Source organism: Crinia signifera, chromosome 4, assembly GCF_055691185.1.
Source record: "Crinia signifera chromosome 4, ASM5569118v1, whole genome shotgun sequence".
Taxonomy (NCBI): domain Eukaryota; kingdom Metazoa; phylum Chordata; class Amphibia; order Anura; family Myobatrachidae; genus Crinia; species Crinia signifera.
Window position 1 is genome coordinate 103,574,532 of NC_139220.1, and position 13,045 is coordinate 103,587,576.

The 13,045-nt window shown below is 45.5% G+C and overlaps 1 long non-coding RNA gene across 2 annotated transcripts in view; it reads left to right on the forward strand.

The window, feature by feature from the left end:
* The window catches only part of LOC146074238 (uncharacterized), a 68,371-nt gene that overhangs the window by 48,500 nt on the left and 6,826 nt on the right, over positions 1-13,045 (forward strand). The window lies entirely within an intron of this gene.

Consider the following 13,045-nt stretch of genomic DNA (forward strand, 5'->3'; position numbering starts at 1 on the left):
GATGGAGAATGTCGCTGAAGGCTTGGAAGCCAATGATGGTAATGGCGAGGCACCGGTTACTCGACTGCAGAGGTGGAAAAGGCAGGAGTCTTCTGGAGATGAACGGAACCAGGTAAGTATCGCAGGTGCAGGTAACGCTGGAGTGAGACACAGGGGAGCCTGGAGATCTCGGAGTCTTGGGAACTTCTCTGTCACAGGAGAATACTGAGAGCAGGTAAGCAATTGTTCAAGACAAGGAAGGAAGGCCGCAGGCCAGATTTATCCCCCTTGCTTGTCTGTGATTGGCTGCCTGCTGCAGCACCAATCAACACTGGGGAGTGGAGCACACACCGTGATTCAGGTACAGGTGTGCGGGTCAGAGGTGAAGTGAATGGACAGCGGGGATTGGTCTGGGGGATCAGCTGACTGTGAGTGTCATGGCGGCACCCATGCTGCCCGGGAACGGCGTGCACTCTGCAGGGAACCATGGCAACGGACCGCGGAGACACTGGGGACATCACGCCAGATATCAGAAGACCTGCGGATGACAGGCCTTTCACGCAACACAGACCATCGAGAGGGTAATGACCGATGTTTCCGATGGTGAGATCTGCGGTTTGTGACAGTGTGCACTCATGGCGAACATTCTGTTTGCTGGGTGCATGCACCCAACACAGTGGGCGGGGTATGGAGAGGGGCGTGGGACGCCGGCCAGCTCATTAGCAGAATGCTGGGCGTTCTCATGCTAATGTGGGAATAATGGACAGATGGGTGGGAGGGAATGTGAATCTAGCTTGCGAATGGGTGGTGCCAGCCAACCATTTGCAAGGCGGGGTTTGGTGGACTCTCAAGGCTGCAAACTCACAGCCTTGCGAATCAACCAGAATAACCCCCATGTTTATCAACAAGCTCTCCTACAGCAGTCAGTCATGTATTGGTTAGTTTACATGGAATACAGAGTTATAGGCAAAGTCGGAATTTAATGTATTTCTAAATATCAGTTTTATGACATTGTTTGTTTTTCATGCATATTTTATAATGTATTGCAAGTTTTACTAAAAGTATATGTATAGTCCAATCGATTGGGGTCCCTCCTTTCTGACTTAATACATGACGACCAGGTGGGTTTTGTGAGGGGACGAGAAGCCAAGACAATACTTCCAAACTCATATACCTGATACATCATATTAAAAGGGGGAAGCAACAGGCTTTTTTCTTGTCCACGGACTGTTGCTTCCCCCTTTTAATTGTCCACGGACGCGGAAAAGGCCTTTGAAAGGGTTGACTGGCAGTTTATGTAGGGTCTTCTCCCCAGTTTGGGATTGAGATCTTACTGTATGCACCACATACTTGCCCTATACTGCTCCCCCTCTGCAAAGGTTTGGATTAATGGAGCTCTCTCCTCCCCTTTCATGATAAGTAACGGCACACCTCAAGGCTGCCCCCTCTCACCGACAATCTTTGTCTTATGTATGGAAGCTCTAGCACAGGCAATCCGAGCCAATAGAGATATAATGGGCGTACAGGTGGGGGACCGTGAATATAAATTGTCTCTATTTGCCGATGACCTCCTCGCTACGCTTACTGAACCTGTGATTACCCTTCCTGACAAAAACATAAAACACACTGACACCCTGAAAAATAAAAGTTTAATACACACATAACACACACACTGATACTTACCTACCTTGAGCCCGTAGGTCGGTCCCTGGATCCTGGGTCCGGGGTCCGGGGCTCCTGGACAGAAGAGTCCGGTTCCGGGGCCTTGGTCCTGGTTCCGGGGCTGGTCCGGGGTCCTGGGCTCCAGGGCTGATGTCTCCGGGGTCCAGGATCCGAAGTAGTCCAAAAGGGGTTCCTAAGGAAGGAAATCCTACTCACCTGGTCCCCGGCGACGACCTCGGCATCCTCTCCGGCAGACGCGCTGCTCCTGGCTGGTACCCGCTCTCGGACTGGAGAGGCGCAGAGATTTTCATCTTCCGCGCCTTTCCTCCGAATGATTCTATTGGCCGCCTAGCGGCCAATCAGGAGCCGAGAAAGTCGGCTCCTGATTGGCCGCTAGGCGGCCAATGGAATCATTCTGAGAAGAGGCGCAGAAGATGAAACATCTCTGCGCCTCTTCAGTCCGAGAGCGGGTACCAGCCGGGAGCAGCGCGTCTGCCGGAGAGGATGCCGAGGTCGTCGCCGGGGACCAGGTGAGTAGGATTTCCTTCCTTAGGAACCCCTTTTGGACTACTTCGGATCCTGGACCCTGGAGACATCAGCCCTGGAGCCCAGGACCCCGGACCAGCCCCGGAACCAGGACCAAGGCCCCGGAACCGGACTCTTCTGTCCAGGAGCCCCGGACCCAGGATCCAGGGACCGACCTACGGGCTCAAGGTAGGTAAGTATCAGTGTGTGTGTTATGTGTGTATTAAACTTTTATTTTTCAGGGTGTCAGTGTGTTTTATTTAACTATTTTTTGTACTGTAGAACTACAAGTGCCAGCGGGCCCTTTAATGCCCCGCATGCTGGGACTTGTGGTTCTCCAAGTCCCAGCATGCGGGGTAGGCTTGCTGGGACTCATAGTTCTACAGTAGAAAACAATAGTTTTTCTTCTATTTTTTACACTTTCCATCAGCCCGATGCCCACCGCCCAGGGGCATCGGGGACAGCCCCGGACTTTCAGCATGGGCTGGTAAGTCCTGGAGGGGGGGGACCCCTTCATTGGGGGGGTCCCCACTTCCCCAGGACCCCTGCCCATGCTGACCAGCCAGGGGGATAATGCTTTGGCCGCGGGACCTTATATAATAAGTGTCCCCCGGCTGTGGCATTACCCTGCTGGCTGGTTGGGTCTGGTGCTGGTTCTTAAAATACAGGGATCAACAGGGACTGAAGGTCAAAAGGGCCCTTAGGTTGATCATCGGAAGGTCGACAATGCAGAAGGTCAACGCGTTTTTTTTTATTTTTTCCCCCCACTGTGGTTACAGAACAGGTTGTGGTTCCAGAACAGGTGGTAGTGCATGGAGGGAGAATAGAATAGTGTGCCCGAAGCTTTGCGAGCACAGCTGCCATACACTTAGACAGTGTCCAGAACTAGACGTCTAGATCTAGATGCCTAAAAAAATCAAAAAAGATATGTGTCGACCTTCAGTCCCCGTCGATCTTCCGGTGTCGACCTTTCTTGGGTCGGCCTAACGATCCATACCCAGGTGAGTGCCCAGGTGAATGCATCGACTCTCATCTATATATGTGCACATCAGGAGCACATCAGTAGTGCACCAGATGTACAATACATGCTGACTGGGATAATCACTTAAACTTGAGCTCGCATTTTGCTCTAATAAAGCGGGAGATGACAGCATTTTTTCTGCCATGACCGTTATTTAATACGTAATTAGCACGATGTTATTGAGTAATATATGTATTTTCAGCTCTTAAGTGAGACACTGCTGCTTTTAGTTTTATGAATATTTTCCTGGACTTAGGGCCTGATTCTGGTTCACTTGCGAAAGCAAACTCTCTCTCTCTAATGGACAAAACCATGTGCACTGTAGGTGGGGCACATGTGACATGTGCAGAGAGAGAGTTACGAACATGTTTGATACGCGTTTCGTCATATCAAATGGCTTTGTCAAAGGATATACTTTGACAAAGCTGTTTGATACGGCGAAATGCATCAGCGGTCCTTTCATTCCTACTACATCCTGGTATACTCTACGCTCCATCACTATATGGACTGATCCGAACCAACCCCTGATGTTTTGATCCTCTACCCACCAAAGCGCAGGAGTTTGTTCATCAAGCCCAAGCACTGCCAGCTATCCTCCATTGGTGGACTGGACCCTCCTTTGGACGAACTTCAAACACCTGCCCAGGAGGCAAACAAAAGTGCCAGACTGTGCACTTCCAGGTGGACGGTAATAAACCATTATTCATTCATTGTTGGATCCTTCTTAAGGGCGTATTGTAAATGGACAGCCACCTTTTTTTAAATTGATCTATTTTTTTTCACCAGGAACTGTGTAGAACTTTTAAATCTAGTGCACTAGCATATCCCCATATATATCTAAATTGTCTGTGTATTTATTATTTGCTAACAATATGTTTTTTACTAATTCATTTATTTGAATGGTCACATTCAGAGAAAATAAATAGTTTTATCTGTAAAATCAGTCCAATTGATACACAGTATTTTTTTTAAGTAAATTTCACCAAGCGCTGCTATACTTACCTTCTTGCTCTTTGTTTCTGCAAAGCGGCTCTTTATAGCAAATCTGTTCTCTGAGCGTAACTGTAATGTTAATTGTAATATTCTTTATTGGCTTACTTGCAATGGAAACATAAAAAGTTATACAACCCAATGTATAATACTGTATATGCTGCAGGAATACTGAAGTTTTTTTGAGGGGGTTATATCATTTTACAAACCCAATACATATTATTATCAATGACAAGTCTAAAGTGTGTCATCAACATTGGTCTTCCTTTCCCCACTGATTGTCTGATCCAGCTTTGTTAGAAAAGCAAAACAGCACACGATTGGGCCAAACCATGTATGTAAGAAAAGAAGAAAAAAACAATATATTATGCGCTATAAGCAGCCTAAGGTACCAGTTCTAAAAATTGAAGAACCACTTCAAAACATACAATACCACACCATAGAATACAGTTCCCTACATGCACAGTGAGCCATTTTCCCTCTGGTCACCGATTTTTACAGGGGGTGGATGACTTTCCATAGCAGGAAAGCCAACCACCCTGTCACTTATCTGCTGGTAATACTGGCAGATGAGCTGGGGTGGCCAGTGATGATGGTGGAGCACGCATCAGCGATCATCGCTGGCCCCTACACACTGGGCGGCTTTTGAGCTGAAAGCATCTCGACGACAAAACAACTCAAAATCGCCCAGTGTGTATGGCCCTTTAGATTAACATCGCAGAAGCAACACAAGTGCTAGGTAAAAGTAAGCAGTGTTATACTTTTGAGCGCCTCTGTCATTTCGACCACGCTAGCTGTGGTATCAGAATATCATAGATTAGCTTTGAGGCAGGACTGCAGCAGGTTTAATGGGCTTTACTGATGTGCATCAATAATTATGATAATTTTATACTTATTATTTATTTATTAACAGTTTCTTATATAGCGCACACATATTCCGCAGCGCTTTACAGAGAATATTTGAGCATTCACATCAGTCCCTGCCCCAATGGAGCTTACAATCTATATTCCCTACCACATGTACACGCACACACAGACATTCTAGGGTAGGGTCTAATATTGTTGAAAGTCAAATAACCTAGCAGTATATTTTTGGAATGTGGGAGGAAACCGGAGTACCCAGAGGAAATCCACACAAGTACGGGGAGAAAATACAAACTCCATACAGTTAGGGCCATGGTGGGAATCAAACCCATGACCTCAATGCTGTGAGGCAGTAATGCTAACCATTACACCATCTTTACGTTTCAATAAAGAATTTTACACCATAGCTCATTCATTGTCTCCCTGTCAAAGTGCAGTGGAGATGTAGTCCTTGTAACCACAGCTATGATACATCAGTTTTTTGTTATCAGAAAATTATACATTCTATCAGTGTAAAGTCTATTATTTTTACTTAAATAAAGCATAAAAGGGTGTTATCTCACCCTTTTTGAGTTATTTTAGTATCATCTGAATTCATTAAAGGGTTTTGGAAGTAGTTTTCCTTAAACTTTACAGCATCTGTGACCCACGGTGCTGTAAAGTGGCAACTCACTTTACAGTGCTGGATGTCACAGAAGCAGGAAGCCTTGACCAGACACTGGGCGGTATTCAATGAGGCTGATTCGCCAGGTTTTTATGGCGATTTTGTGCTGTAAGGCGAATTTCTGACTAAAACGGTGAATCACCCTATTCAATGACCAGATGGCGAATACATTTAAAGGTTTTTTCACCATGATTCACCGAGTAGCAATCGCTATCTTTTTATGGTGAAGTGGAAGGTAAACTTTTAAAATAAAGTGTTTTGTTTTTTACAATTGGTGTCAAAAAATCAGGAATTTTATTCTGAGGAGGGGCATGCTATTTTTATTCATGTGCTGTAAGCACATGAATATATATTTAATAAAAATATATATATATATATTTTTTACACAGACCAGCCAGCAGGGGGCCGGAGCCGAGCCGCTCATTAGATATTCATATAGATATTCAAGAGCTGCCTAGTATCAGTTTGCTGAGTCAGATTACTCTGTTTTAAATGTCCACTAAGGACAGAATATTTATTATTTATTTCATTATTTAGTTTCTTATTTAGTACAGCAAATTCTGTTGCGCTTAACAACTGTGGACAGTGATAGAACACACTTGATAAAATATGACAGACATGGAGGTAGGAGGGCCCTGCTGCAAGCTTAAGGCCCATACACACTGGGCAATTTTGAGCTGAAAGCAGATGACAGACAGGAAGCCAGCGTTTGGGGGTGGTAACCGGGAGTGTCAGAAAAAACACAGGCATGGCCAGGTGTTTTAAGTGACGGAAGGCAAATATCAGTGGATGATGGTATGAATTAAATGGAGACCTTTGGCAAAGGTCTCCATTTAATACAAACTATCATCCACTGGTATTTACCTTCCTTCTGAGAAGCGTATTACCCCTGGAGCTCCCTTTATTAAACCAGAAAGATACCGTTTACCAGAGACAGCGGTAAGAGTTTAAAGGAACCTTCACATGGTATTATCCCAGTATCAGTGGATCTGATCATCTAATTAACTGGGGATTACACATCAAAAATGAGGTTAATGCTGGACATTATCTAATTGTTTTTAAGTGTTTTATTTAATATTTTGTATGTGTTGAACATATGCTTTCATTAAATTATATAATTTTTTCATAATAATTAATTTTAGCATCATTAAATAATTAATAATCCCAGTGTTAACAACGGGTGGTAACACTTTTAAGATCTCTAGGGTATATGGTCATTTGTTGCAAAATAAAAACGAAGATAAAATGAAGAAATTAAAGGAGAAATGGGAGCAAGACCTAGGGTTTATAGATACAGAGGATTGGATCTCTGCTCTGACGTCAATACCTAAGAGTAGAAACTCCATTAAAGTCCAACAAATACAGCTATATGTATTGCATAGATCGTATTTAACCACGGGGAGATTAGTGAAATTTAGGGCAATAACATTGGACAGATGTCCGAAATGTAAAAATGCACCAGGCACCTTTTTTCATTTGATATGGGAGTGTTCCGTGATACAGGAATTTTGGATGGAAGTTAAAAAAGTATTAGTAGAAATTGGGATAAGAGAAAGTATACTCACGCCCAGATGTTGTATTTTGAACATAATTGAAGATGGGATAATAGATAGAAATTTGAAAATATTTATCACTAATATGTGCGCACTGGCCAAAGTGATGATAGCCAGGACGTGGATGGCAAAAGTAGGTCCGGAAATTGACAGCTGGATATCACTAATCGATTACACAGTAAAACATGAAAAATATATCTATAAAAATAGGAACACATTAGGTAAATATAAAAAAATATGGAGTAGTTGGATAGAAAGGTAATTCACAAAGTAAAGAGCAGTTTGAATTGGTAATTACACAATATATATTAAACATAACACAATCAAATATTATAAGGCACGGCACGTATATAGATGGCACTCAGGGGGAATAAGGAATGCACAATAACACAAATGTTTAAAAACCTACATTAGTGCTGTCAACTTTCAGGACTCAAAGCAAAGAACAGATAAAGAGAATCACTAAGGGGGAATGGGCTCAATACTATATAAATAAGATAAATTAATTATCCTGGAGGCCATCTGGGTAGAAAGTGTATGGGATTAAGGGCCTTATTCTGGTCGGTGCGGACGGAGCCGAATATGCGCCAGGACCGTGCGTCCTACACCCCGCCTTTCGTACGGATCGCTCACTCCGTCCGAATGCGGTAAGAAGCTGTCCGAACGGACCGCAAGTGTATTTCTCATGAATACACCTCCTCCATCTCAGGGAACCTCCCCCATCATTCGATGGTCGCAGACCATCAAATGCAGGACCGAGTGGTCAGGCAGCTCCCGCAACCTCAGACCACACGGGCAATTCTCCGTGCAAAAGCAGGGATCTGGGCGGGCAGCTGACATCCGGCAATGTCATATGTCCGCCCCCTACACGTGCGTCACAACCGCATTACCATACGTACGCCCAGCGTTTTCATGGGAACGCCCATGAAACGCGGGGTGTAAACATATGGTAATGAGCCCAAACAGCCCTTCACACCCTCTCTCCACCCCCTGTTTGTAGTGTACACTTTTCATGCGGATTTTGGACGTGCGTCCCGTTCGCACATGCGCAGAGACGCCTCTGCACATGCGCAGACACAAAACATCGGTGGACCGACCGCACGCGGACATTACCGTACCAACCAGAATAAGGGCCCTAGTGTTAGAAGGTTATATTGTGATAGTTGGGTTTAGGACCGTTATGTATTCAGTGTGATGTTTGTTGCAGTAAGCTGGAATGCCAATAATATCTGAATGCGATCTATGCTTAAGTATATATACAACCTGCATTTCTATGCACACCATGCTTATCTGTATGTATGGTATCTATGTCTTTTTTTTTGTACTTAAAATGGAATAAAAAGGAATAATAAAAATAATAATAATAATAATAATCACAGTGCGCTCTCTTAAGCATTCTATTCTTTTACTGCATAGTTCTAGTTACTTTATTAGGAGCAGCACCATAATCAGTTGAAGCTGTGGTTAATGGAATATTAACAATAATTATTTTTTATTGCGCCTGATATACACTTAAGCTGTGTACACACAGGGGCGATAGGGGCTGAAATCGCTGGAAATATGGTCGCTGGCGACCATATTGCCAGTGATGGGTGTTTGCCCCGGCGATAAATCGCCGGGTGTGAGCACCCGTTTTCAGCCCCATTCTAATTGCAAGCTCCCTCGACCATCTCTGGTAGCTGATGAAAAGGAGAAACTGAGCAATATAGTGCTGAGCAATATATCTCCCCCGTGTGTACGGGGCTTTAGTATATATTTTTTGGTTTTAAGTGAGGCTCTGTGATATCAACGCCGGCTTCGATCAGCTTGTCACAGACTTGTGGAAGGGTCAGGCTTACATTTGCACAGGGTGGGGAAATCATTTGATGGTGACTGATTTGTGTTTATTGGTGAGACAGAATACCAGATTGCGAATTTATTGCAAATATACACGTTTACTCTGGGTGGCAGATGATCAAGTCTGAATCAGGCCCATGGTTAAATATGAGAAATTTACAACTGCACTCAGACAGGGCCCTGGCTATTAATACCCCTTTTACATCGCCGAAAAATCCTGGTCAGCGGCGGGTCAGACCCGGATCTTCGGCGGTGTAAATCCCTAACGCCATGTCCCTTTACACGGGACTTCTACCCAGGTCCTGACCTGGGTAGAACACGGCTAGGACCTGGGTAGAGGGCGGTGTAAATGGGAACGCCGGGTCGGATGACCCGGCTCCCATTTACATGAATGGGGAACGTCCAACCTGCGGGCCGCAGCGTCCGCAGGTTGGACGGGTTGTCAGCCTGACACTGACAGCCGGCGCTGCTGTCTGCTATACCCTGCAGACAGCAGTGGCGGCGGGGGAGGGAGGTGAACGGATGCCTGTGTGCGGCATCCATTCACCTCCTGTGCGACGGTGGGGGGGAGTGTGCGCGGGGACTGGGGGCAGCCCAGCAGCTTACCTTAGTGCTGGGCTGCCCCCAGCAGCGTTCCGGTCCGGCGGCAGCGGTGATTGGCGCTTGGAGATGACATCATCCTGTCATCTCCAAGCACGGGGTGGGGGGGGGGGGCGGGGCGGGTGCGGGCCGGGCTGTCCGCCCGGTGTAAATTGCACTAAACTCCGGGTCGCACCCGGCTTGAACCTGGGTCTAAAAAAGCCGGGTGCGACCCAGCGTTTTGGTGTAAAAGGGGTATTATTGAGCTCATGACCAAATTGTTGTGGGGCAGAGATGTTAACCACTGTGGCATTGTGTTGCCCCAAAACAATGGTCTGGTCATAAAAGGACAAAAAGTTTGCAAATATATCGAGTTAGCATACAAACAAAAAAATTGGGTACTGGTTTACTAGCATGGCGCCCACGATTTTCATCTTATGCCATCATTTCGATCCCATCGCATTGCATGCGATGCGATGCAATGCCATCAGACCCAATTTTTTAATTGTACAGGCACCCTGATGGGTGATTACTGTTAAATGCACCCCCATTGTTAACGCCACCCCCACTATGAACGCCAACCCACAGCAAGCCCGCGAGGGGCGGCGGTACGCGTCCTCCAACCGTTTCATACCCCCACTATCCACGTCGGCGTGGAGTTGATTTTATATAGTATGGCGCTCGCATCGAGCCACCGAGCCTGAAGCGTGGCGAGCCCTGTGAGGGGACGCGCGCAGATTACTTCACATGTATTCCACTGCGTTCGCCACGCTTCGGGCTCGTCACACTATATAAAATTAACTCAACACCTACGTCGATAGTGGGGGTATGAAAAGGTCGGAGGGAGCGTACTGCTGCGCTCGCCACGCTTCGGGTTGGCATTGATAGTGGGGGTGGCGTTAACACTGTGGGTGCATTTAACATAGTAATCACCCATCAGGGTGCCTGTACAATTAAAAATCGCATCGCATGCCATTGTAATGGCATGCGATGCGACGCATTATTAAAATTGAAAATCGGGTCCCATTGCATAACTTAATTAGTGGTATGCAATGGCATACGATGGGCGCCGTGCTAGGAAACAAGTACCAAAAATTGTTGACAGATACCCACTTCTTGACCCATCTATCCTGCCCTTTTTTTTCCATTTGGGAACTTCAACCTTAGTATATTAGAGGTTATTGATTTTCCTAACCACTCCTCACCTCTATGAGGCGAAGTACCGCCACTGACCACTAGATGGGACAAATTACTTAAAGAACAGTTGCTGTGAGCGATTCTGGCATTTTTAGTGGGTGAAGAGGGAAGATGCAGTTTTTCTTATATTTCCTTTACAGTGGGGCTTCTAGTTACCGGCAGGCCTTTAATGCCCCCCAAGCTGGTACTTGTGGTTCTCCCAATTACCAGCATGTGAAGAAGGCTTTATTATCATCCACCGCCCAGGGGTGCAGGGGATAGCCCAGGCCTGGCGTGCCCTGGAGAGGGGGGACCCCCCTATAGCCTGGGCTGACTAGTTAGGGTGGGTAATGCTTTCACAGGACCCCGTCAGGCATGTCCCCTGGGTATGGCATTACGCCACCTGCTAGTGGAGCCTGGTGCTGGTACCCAAAATACAGGGGACAACTACTCACTTTGTCCCACGTATTTTGGTAACCAGGACCGTTCCTGGTTTCTTGAATATAGGGGGACCTTATTTAATTTTTTCCCCTGGTATTCTGGGGCTAGTCATGCTCTTGGTGGGGGGGAGCCCACAAAAAAAATTTATACATTATTTTTCTATTATAGACAATTGAAGAGGACACTCCCCCAGGCTTTATTCCAACCCATTATTTGAATATTTTATTTATTCCCCTGAAGTTACCTAAACACTTTGAAAGAGATTTTAAATCGCTCATGCTGAATCTCCCATTATTAATCTCTGGCACAAATCTCTCAGTGTGTGGGCCCATTATCTGAGAGATTAAAGGTGCCCATACACTGAGCCGATTTAGTCAAGTCGGGCCGTGAAATTAAGTGCCAGGTCACGGGTTAGTCTCCTGGGGGGTTCTCACGGGTAAACTGGTCCAACTTGTCCTTAGGACAAATCGGACCAGTGTATTTAGTTTAAGTCTCATGCTGAATCTACCCATATGAATTTCTGGCATAAATCTCTCAGTTAAAGGCCCATACACACTGGGCGACTGCGCTAAAAGTCGCTCAAAACAGCAGGTGTATGCCCCGGCGATGAGCACTGCTGCGTGCTCCTGCATCATTGCCGGGAAAGCCGCTCATCTGCTGGTATTACCAGCAGATGAGCGGCTTTGAGGATGGCTTTGCATAGCCCTGCAACGCCGTCCTCCCCCTCCGTCGGCGCCGTGCAGGGGGAAAGCCGCTCAGTGTGTATGCACTGAGTGGCTTTCCCCCTAGCAATGAATGCGATCATCGCTGTCCATACACGTTGGGCATAATCGCCCAGTGTGTATGGACCTTTAGATACCTAAGAGAATTCTAATGTGGTAGCTGCACTTATAGCAGAATATATTTCTCAAATATTTGAAATAGACAAAAGTTTTGCATCCACAGCAGCCAAAGTGTACAAGAAGAGCAATTCTGCTGAATGTTTGGCGCTAGTTATTGAAAATTAGTCACGAGCATTTGCAGCTTGCGCCCAGGCCAGAGAGAATGCTGGTCCAATTTCCAAAATAATTTCTAGGGACACTTAATTAGCTACACTGCTGTGCCCATCATTGCAGCAATGTATATAACAAGCTAAAAAGCCCAGAGTAATAATAGTGAGAACTGTATACAGAATAAGGGAGTTTATACTGTATAGTACAGTAAATTTGGTAAGATTCCAAGAAATGTTTTAGTTTTTTTAAGACCTGGGATGGTCCATAAAAAAAAATGTAATAAAATAATAATAATAATTTTTTTTTTATAAAAAGGGGGGGGGGGGGGGGGGGGGTAGAATGTAGTTTGGGATAATTATGTGAGAGAACAAGAAGGAGAGTGAGCTGGTGATCTCTGGCCTCCAACACAAATAGTAGGAGTCTTATCATTGCTTGTTTATAAAGATGCAGCTCACACCATTCAAAAACGTACTGAACAATAGCAAATGGAAGCCCTTGTGTGGGTGGAGGCTGTGCATCTAATTAAACTTCTGTGCAGGGTTTAGTTTAGATAGGCTGTTTTTCTTAGACCAATTGCATTGTCAATCAATAAAGGTGCCATTGACTAATAGGGTCACAAAGGTTAAAAGTTAGAACATTTGCATCTCTACCATAGTCTCCAATGTATTGTATTAGAATTTTGTTTTCATACAACACACACAGTCGTGCCCCCCCCCCATGTGTGTAAGTGCATTCCCTTTCCCTGTCATTTACACGTATACAA